Source organism: Astyanax mexicanus, chromosome 1 (assembly GCF_023375975.1).
Source record: "Astyanax mexicanus isolate ESR-SI-001 chromosome 1, AstMex3_surface, whole genome shotgun sequence".
NCBI classification, from domain to species: Eukaryota; Metazoa; Chordata; class Actinopteri; order Characiformes; family Acestrorhamphidae; genus Astyanax; species Astyanax mexicanus.
This window is the reverse complement of record NC_064408.1, coordinates 773053-782006: the sequence shown is the minus strand read 5'-3', so window position 1 is coordinate 782006 and position 8954 is coordinate 773053. Positions and strand designations below refer to the sequence as shown.

The 8954-nt window shown below is 36.1% G+C and overlaps 1 long non-coding RNA gene across 1 annotated transcript; it reads right to left on the bottom strand.

Annotated features, from left to right (window-relative positions):
- Nucleotides 1–702: 702 nt before the first annotated feature.
- On the bottom strand, nt 703–4337 carry LOC103031177 (uncharacterized). Its single transcript, XR_002648955.2, has 4 exons — nt 4257–4337; nt 4117–4149; nt 1408–1437; nt 703–992 (listed from the first exon to the last, which is right to left on the bottom strand). It is a non-coding gene; the product is annotated as an uncharacterized LOC103031177 (long non-coding RNA).
- Nucleotides 4338–8954: the final 4617 nt, after the last annotated feature.

Below are 8954 nucleotides of genomic sequence, written 5' to 3'. Positions count from 1 at the left end.
TAGTGTGTAGTTTGTGTAGTGTGTAGTTTGTGTAGTGTGTAGTTTATGGTTATAGTGTGTGTGTGTGTGTGTGTGTATGTGTGTGTGTGTGTGTAGTTTATGGTTATAGTGTGTGTGTGTGTGTGTGTGTGTGTGTGTGTAGTTTATGGTTATAGTGTGTGTGTAGTTTATGTGAAGTGTGTGTAGTCAGTGTGTGTTGGTGAACAGTAGTACAGTTATTAAATGTGTTTAGTTTGTAGTTTGTGTAGTGTGTAGTCTATGTGTAGTTAGGGTGTAGTGTGTATTTTGTGTATGTGTAATGTGTGTGTGTAGTCAGTATGTTGGTGAACAGCAGTACAGTTGTGTAGTGTGTTGTGTAGTTTATGTGTAGTCTGTAGTGTATGTGTAGTGTATGTGTAGTTTGTGTAGTGTGTAGATTATGTGTAGTGTGTGTGTGGTTTATGGTTATAGTGTGTGTGTGTGTGTGTGTGTGTGTGTGTGTGTGTAGTCAGTGTGTGTTGGTGAACAGCAGTACAGTTATGTGTAGTGTGTGTGTGTAGTTTATGTGTAGTGTGTAGTTTATGTGTAGTGTGTAGTGTATGTGTAGTGTGTAGTTTGTGTAGTGTGTAGTGTATGTGTAGTGTGTAGTGTATGTGTAGTGTGTAGTTTATGTGTAGTGTGTGTGTGTGTGTGTGTGGTTTATGGTTATAGTGTGTGTGTGTGTGTGTGTATATGTGTGTGTGTGTGTGTGTGTGTGTAGTCAGTGTGTGTTGGTGAACAGCAGTACAGTTATGTGTAGTGTGTGTGTGTAGTTTATGTGTAGTGTGTGTGTAGTCAGTGTGTGTTGGTGAACAGTAGTACAGTTATTAAATGTGTTTCGTTTGTAGTTTGTGTAGTGTGTAGTTTATGTGTAGTGTGTGTGTGTGTGTGTGTTGGTGAACAGAGTGTATGATGTTGGCGCTGGTCTCAGCAGTGGGCGGGGCTCTGGGTCTAGACCGGGTGTTTGGCGGCGCCTGGTGGTGAAAAAGCGAACAGCAGGTTTTTATTACTGAGAATCAGAACTGAATCAGCTCTGTGTTCCTCAGTAACAATTCACACAGCATAACTGTAACTATGGGCAACCTGGTGGTTGCTATGACGCTCTGAGTACTTGCTTTGTGGTTGGTTCTCCTTTTTATAATTGGTTGCTATGCTGTTGCTAAGCAGTTGCTGTGGTATGAGCTGTTTTTGGTACAGGGTTTCTACTGATTGGTTATGTATGTTGACTGCTTGCTTTGGTGTTGCTATGGTATTCCATTCCCTTAGAAACCTCGTGAACAGAAGCTGCTTAGACGGACATTCACTGCAAACAGTACAACTGAGAAATAATGCAAATAGAATTAATTTAATTTATTTTAGAGCAGTGTGTGGGCGGAGCTTCAGTCTTACCTTCACTGGGTGGAGTTTAGATGAGCTTGACTGTGGTAAAAAAAAAAAAAAAAAATCAGATAATAAACAGATCACACTGTGATATTAATGTAAAATTTGTTTTTAGCGTCTTTAGCTTTGATTATGTCACACATTCACTGTGGCAACGTTTCCACAGACGTCTGTGATGAAACAGTTATTTCTGTGCAGAGTTTTATTCATTTCTTCTTAAGATCTTTTCATATTAATGATGTAGATCTGGAGCACTGCTTAAAGTCTTCTCCAGAACATCTCAAAGATTATTGTAATGTGTTTAAATGTATAATAATCTAAAGGTGTTTTCTTGTCCCTTATCTGGTGTGTTTACCGGCTCTCTCATGTTTCTCCACATGGGGGCGTAGTGCACTCCATCACACATTAACTACATACTGACAACATAATTCTCTTCCATCAAATTTTTATAGTCAATGTTGTTGATGATGTCGACTAATCGTTGCAGCCCTACTTACAGTTTTTCTCAGTGGGTTTGATGCATTTCTCAAATCAGAACTATATTTGCACCACACTGTGAGCATTTCTCAAAACAGCACCACGTAATGGATGATGAGCTAATGCTCGTACTGCACTCCAAATCCTTTATCCCTGATCCAAAGGTAGATATTTATATCAGTGAACCTGAACCAGAGTCATCAGAATAAACAGTTCTTTAGTCATCGATTATGAACAGGTCAGTCTAAATGATTAGTCATGTGATCATCTTTCAGTTTACTCTATTAGGACTTTACAAAATAAAAGTTTTGATGTCTGAGTGAGAATTATTAAAAAATTCTGCACTTTTTCTTGTAAATCATAATTCAGTTTCAGCAGCACAGAATTACACTTTAATTCACTTTTATGATTTTACTGTTTATACAGTCATTTATTCACAGATCATGTTGTTTTACCACAGAACAGACAGACAGGTCTGCTCAGTTCATCGTGTTTCTTCAGGTTAAAGCTCAGCTTCATCCAGGTGTTTAGAGTTTAGCTTTATTCCAGTTTTATTATGTTACATTTCAGAATTTACAACATGACCTTTATGAATTACATTCATTATTATTCTGAACACGATACAGTTATTAATACAGCATAACTGCTCAGATCACTTACTGTACTGTATATCATTATACACCGATCAATCATAACATTATGACCACCTGCTTGTTACATCCGTTATCCATTTTTCAGCTCCACTGAGCGAATAGGAGCATTTTAGTTACTCATCAATTCAGGGGATATTTACCAGAAATAAATTCTAATAGAAATGTATAAAATCTGCTTTTCAGACTCTAATAACTAGGTTAACTGAGTGTAAGAATGAGTGCAGTGAATTGATGGTGAGCTGTTCTGGTGGATAAATCAGTTCAGCAGAATAATATATGATATACTGTGATCTGTATGACAGAAGCAACTGATAATTTGGGAGACAGCAGACAAAAGTCTGAAATAATTTGCTGTTTGTATAAAATAAATGAGAAAGGTCTTCTGTGATGAGCACAAATGACTAGATGATGTGCAGATTGAACCCCTGGTTGTAAGAAATGCTCCAAAGCAACCGAGAAAAACTGTAATGATGCTAATAATTAAACCCTTCTAAAACAGATAAAAAAACTACTAAAACTCTGATTGGGAGTGAATGAAGCTAAAAGCTAAAAACTTTAAACTAGAAATAATAATATTATTTAGTATTTCTTTAATTTTAGAAAGTAGAATAATATATTTTACTACAAGATAAAAGAAAGCATTTCTGTATATTTCAGTTTATCTACAGAAAGCAGTAAGAGGTTTTTACACTGTAAAGCTCTAGCATTACTGCTGCTGAGAGCTGATTGGTTGTTTAGTGATCCTGAGCTGAGATACAGGTAGAGCTTTGAGTGTAAAATGTTTATAACTGGAATTTATGAAAATCGACAAAAACTCTGCTCTGAGGCTAATGGGGCCATCGCCGACAGATCACAGATCAGTCGCAGACGCCCGGCAAATATTTGGCATGTTAAATATCTGACCCAGTCGGAGACTGGGAGTCAGGAGCAGCTGCTACATACAGCCAATGAGATCACAGAGAGAGAACCACAGGTCCAAACCTCACCAGAGCTGTTGATGAAGAGTCTGATCACTTCCTGTTCCTGTTCCTGTTATATCAGTAAATATATATCACTGTTAAACTCTAGAGGGAGCTCACGAGTGAGTCCTCTGTGAATGGGGGTGAATGAAGATAAAAGCTAAAACTTTAAATTAGAAAAGTTTTTTTCTAAATATTCTTTATTGAATATTTCTTTAATTTTAGAAAGTAGAATAATATATTTACTGGTTGATTAGTGAGCTGATCCTGGAGATACCTTGAGGTAGAGCGCTGAGTTTAAAGGGTTTATAACTGGAGTTTAAAGCTATATAAATGATGTTTATAGTACTGAAACATTTGATATAGTTCTGTGTTTTAAGGACATAAATAAATATTTCAGTATAAATTTGATCAGATATTTATAAACTCTGATTTTAGTTTGATCAGTTGCTTCATATGAACTCGTTCCTGTTGGACTCACTTTAAGTGCGTATTCTCCTCTATAGAGATTCTCTGGTTGGCATCACTAGTTCTCTCGTGTGTTTAGTTAAGGTGAGTTCTCGTGATAAACGTGTCAATCAAAAAATCGTGTAGAGTGAACCTGGCACTAGTGTGTTTAAATTGTGTACCTGTTCGACAGACTCCGTTAGCAACACCTTTACCTGTAGAACAGGATTAAGAGATTAGACTCAGATTGGGATTATCAGTACTGTAAATAAAATTAGATTAAATCTGATATTTAACAAAACAGTCAAAAGTTTCTACTCACCAACATCCACCACTCTGTTCAGCCAGTTCACCACTGCAGAACACACACAGCAGCTCACAATCACACAGATTATATCACACTACTATTAAACTGATTAAATCAACTGTTTATAACATTTATCAACCAAAAAACAGCCATTATTGTGTTTTAAACTGATGAGAGTAAAACTATAATATCTAGAATTGTGTTTTAGATCAGCGATACTCAACTGGTGAGTCGTGGACAGCTTGTAAAAACTAAATTAAAAATCATAAAAAATCAATTATAAATTAAAAACTAATTAATGCTCATCTGATTTTTTACTCATCTTTTATATTGGGGGAAAAAGAGACAGATAGTGTTTCTTACTAATGTACTCTAAATATAGAGACGTAAAATACCTAATTTTGTGGCCTTATTTATTTTGTGCAGTTTTGATATTTAATTTTATTGCAGTAACTTCTATACATGTAGTTGTCATGTTCCTCCTCAGTTTCTTAAAGGTCTCATTTCATCGTTTTTTCGTTCATTTTAAATGTCTAGTTTGTTTTTTGTGGAAAAATAAGTGCTCTGGTGATCCGGTATAACACTGCTTTAGTCCGGTGGAGGAGTGAACAGGGAGGCAACAGGATTTCAGCCCTTGCTTATGAATATTCATACATTTAAACCTATCGCCTCTGATTGGCTAACAGCACTGCGACACCAGGAGGCAGCGAGACGAACAACAATTACAAACGTTTTAAAATAAAGAGATTTTTACACTAATAACAGTCTTTGCAATGTTATATGTTACTTTATAACATGTGTAATAATGCCCTGCTAAGTGCAGTTCAGCCACTGACCTAATCTTAGAGTCTCTGTAAAACACCGAATCCACCGGAGATCCTATTTAAACCTATAGTTACACACAGAGGTGGGTAGAGTCCAGGTCTAGAAAGTAAAAATCCACCCTGCGTTTTTTTCTTGTTGGTGGATTTTAACTTTTAACTAGTGTTTTAACTAGAACTGTTCTAAACATCTAAACACCTACCTATCTCAATTGTACTTGGCTGGTGGTGTTTTTCCTCCATAGACTAATTCTAACCATTTGTTTCTTAGCTCTGAATTACTGGGTAAAGTATATAAACACTGATGTGTTATTCGCACAAATAACACAGGAATGAACTGCATGCTGTTCCTAGCGCTGTTAGTTATCTCCTATCTGACGAGATGCGTCACCGCCCGGCTTCAGCTCTGTTTGTGGGCGGTCCCGAGCCGAGGTGGGCGGGGCCATGAATACTAATTCACGGGTTGATGTAGACACGGTGCTTTTCCTGATCGACTCGTTTTGTTTTTCTGAATATTTTCTTTTACTAGCTGCTGCAGAGAATGAGGAAGAGTTTCATCATGTGCAGCATCATAAACAACTTACTGTATTTCACAATACAACAAGATAAAGAAGATTTAAGAGGAAGAAGAGTTTTAAAAATTCACTTTGCATGCATATGTATTTTAAATTGTTTTTTTAAGACTATTGTTCATAAATACATGTGTTTGGTTTGTTTGTTTGTTGGGTCCTGGACTGAGACCAGTTGAGAAACCCTGTTTTAGATGATTTTAAAATTGAAAACTCTTAATCTGCTGAGTAAAAGAGAGGAAACATGGTTAAACAAACTTCACTTAATACAGAGCAAGAGAGGAGGGAGATTGAATCCATATTTCAGTATAAACAAAAAATAATCCTTTTGTATTTCTGAACCTGATTATATCACGGTTAAATAAAACCAGGTTCTGTATTTAATATGAATTTAAGGAGAAATTTATTGGAGGCGAATTTAGTAAAGTGATTAGGTTGCGATTGTGAAAATGTCCAGATTATTCAGACACTGGTTTAAAGGTAAAGTTCACGATTACAGAGGTCAGTATCTCACACTAACAGCTGGTGTCTGGAGCAGTCCTGCAACATGAGCTTATTTAGGGGGTTTTTTAGCTTATTTTAAGGCGTTTCGTCAGTTAGAATATGAGCAAATATTGACTTTAAGTCTTTCACATATCAACATTCCTCCTGAGGAGGGGCCGGGTGGAGGAGAGGGTTACACAATTACACAACATCATACCAAACACCAACAACAACGAGTCCAGCATTACTGCAGTAATCCAGCCAATCCCCTCCTGCCAGCTTTAAATAAACAGCAGCAGAGCTTCTGAATATATCTACACTGATGGGCGTGGTGTTCTGGAAATGAGGTGTGTTCAGGTACATTTCTGGAGTTTTATCTTGTTTATCTTGGTAACAGAAAACACAGGAGCTCCACTGACTGAATACAACCTAGACAGACGCCAACAGTCAGACGTTCATCGCTATCTCGGTAACACAGGCACCGTGCCGAGCCGAGCGTACACCCCCACTTATTACACACACATGAACACACAGCAGCACAAACCCAACTTTTACATCAACAATAAACAGAATAGTAAATAAAATAACATTGCTGTTCCCGTAAATGAGCTGCTGGAGCTCCTTCACAGCGTCAACCAGCAGCTCAGTTTCCTCTGCTGAGAAGAGTTTGTTGAACACGTCCAGGTAGCTGCACCGTTACAATAGCAATCCACCAAAGACAGAGTTCACCTGATCTACTCTTAAAGGGAATGATGAGCTCTTAAAGAGACACTCTGATTGGTTTTCCCTGGTGAAAAAATATATAGTTAATTGTACTTAAAACAGTTTTATGAACTTACTTAAAACATATTAAAAGTACATTAATATTATGCTAGGTTTGAAAGCAAACTTTGATCATACTTTTTAAAAAGTACAATATAGTGTATTTAGTGTGTATCTGTTACAGTAGTTCACTTAAAGTACTTAAATGTATCATGTACCTTTTTAGAAAGTAAATTAAATTAATACTTTGGTAAAATGGTTTAAAAATATATTTAGGTATTACATTAATATAACAGTTAACATGTATTTAAATGCTGTGTACTTATAATTAGGAAAATATAAATATAAGTATAAAATTATAGGATACAGTGTTAAATTACACATTTAAATGTCAAATAAGAAGAAGTAAAGTAAATTCGTAACACGCTAAAAATTGTAGAACAGTATATTAAAATATATTTTTATACCCAACGAAGAATACTAGAAGTGTGCTTTACTGTTAGCATATTTAAAATATGGGTTTACATACATTAGGTAGTTTAAATGTTTAAATGTTACTTATTTAAAGTATTTTTAAAATTTAAATTTCAGATTTAAATTTTATTTACAGAATAATTTTTATTCTGTAATTAAAGTCTAATAAGTACATAAAAAAGTTGTTCCATTTTATCTTTCTTTAAGTATACTGATTAATAATAATGTGAACACAAGAACACTTCAGTACTTTAGTGCACTATAGTATAATAATGATTAGTATACTATAATACACTTTATTTTACTAGGTTTATTTCACATTTCACAGACGTGTAAGGTGTACTTTTCCCGTCGTTACGACAGCTTCAACCTACGAGTGTAGAGCTACAGGATCTACAGGCCCAGCTGTAGCAACATCTGTGGAACCTGTAGAACCTCCTCCAAACCCAACCGTCTCAATCTCACCTTATATCCAGCATAGAGGAACCAACAGGGTTCTAGATAATACAGCATCAATCAGTTTTAATGGTTTTAACCTGTTTTTTTCCCCCAATAAACTCTAAAATATCATCTCTACAGTAGAGTTATGAAGTTCTGTTTGTATCAGAGGTGAAATGATGAAACTGTCTCTGTTCAGAGATCAGCTGGTCATTCTTCTCTCAGCAGGAAGATCTTTCTTAATCCTGATTGGTTAATCAGAGTAACGGGCAGCGCAGTGAGACGGCAGCTTTCAGCATCTCTTCAGTCTGAGCCCTTACACAATCTACATCTACAGAACCATCAGCCACAACATTACAACCACCTCCCTAACATCCAGCAGACGTTCCACCAAAACACTTCACAGTTTCATTTCCCTCTCTGCCAATCACATTAAAGAAATTCAAAACACAACACCTCCCACCTTAACACTTAAATTTTATTCTTACAAATACAAATTTTTACTTTTAGTTTTGCTAATAATGTTCTAAACCGGTGCGTAAAAACAGTTTGGAGCGTGCAATGCATTTCCGTACCACAGCGGCTATTTTTCTCGACTGATTTTTAATGTTGTTGTACACTATTTAGGATGCCTAATTCAAAGTGAACAAGGGTGTCGCCATGTTTCCTTGACGTAATCTAAGTATGGATGCCCACTCATGACAAATGCAATGTCATGAAACACCACTGGGACACCCTTGCCACCATTTAGCAAATCCATTGCAACCACCATATCAACATCCAAGCATCCACTTAGCAACACCCTATCCACCACTTAGCAAAAATATTGCAACCACCTAGCAACACTAAGAAATTAATTTTAGCACCAGACTTCAGTTACTGAAGGTGACGGAGCTCAAAACTCTTCACTTCACAAAGTATCTAAAATTATGTAGACAAATAAAGACTCTTACGTTGAGTTGACACTGTGAAAAAAAAACAGAAAACACAATTATTTTATTAATATTATTATTATTACTAAACAGCTGATGGCAGAAGTAATCAAAACCTGGTCAAACTATTGTGATCAGTATAAAACTCTTTAGTATGTTGTTGTTGTTGTGTTGTTTTGTTGTTGTTTCGTTGGTGTTGTAGTGTTGTTGTTGTGTTGTTGTTGTGGTGTAGTT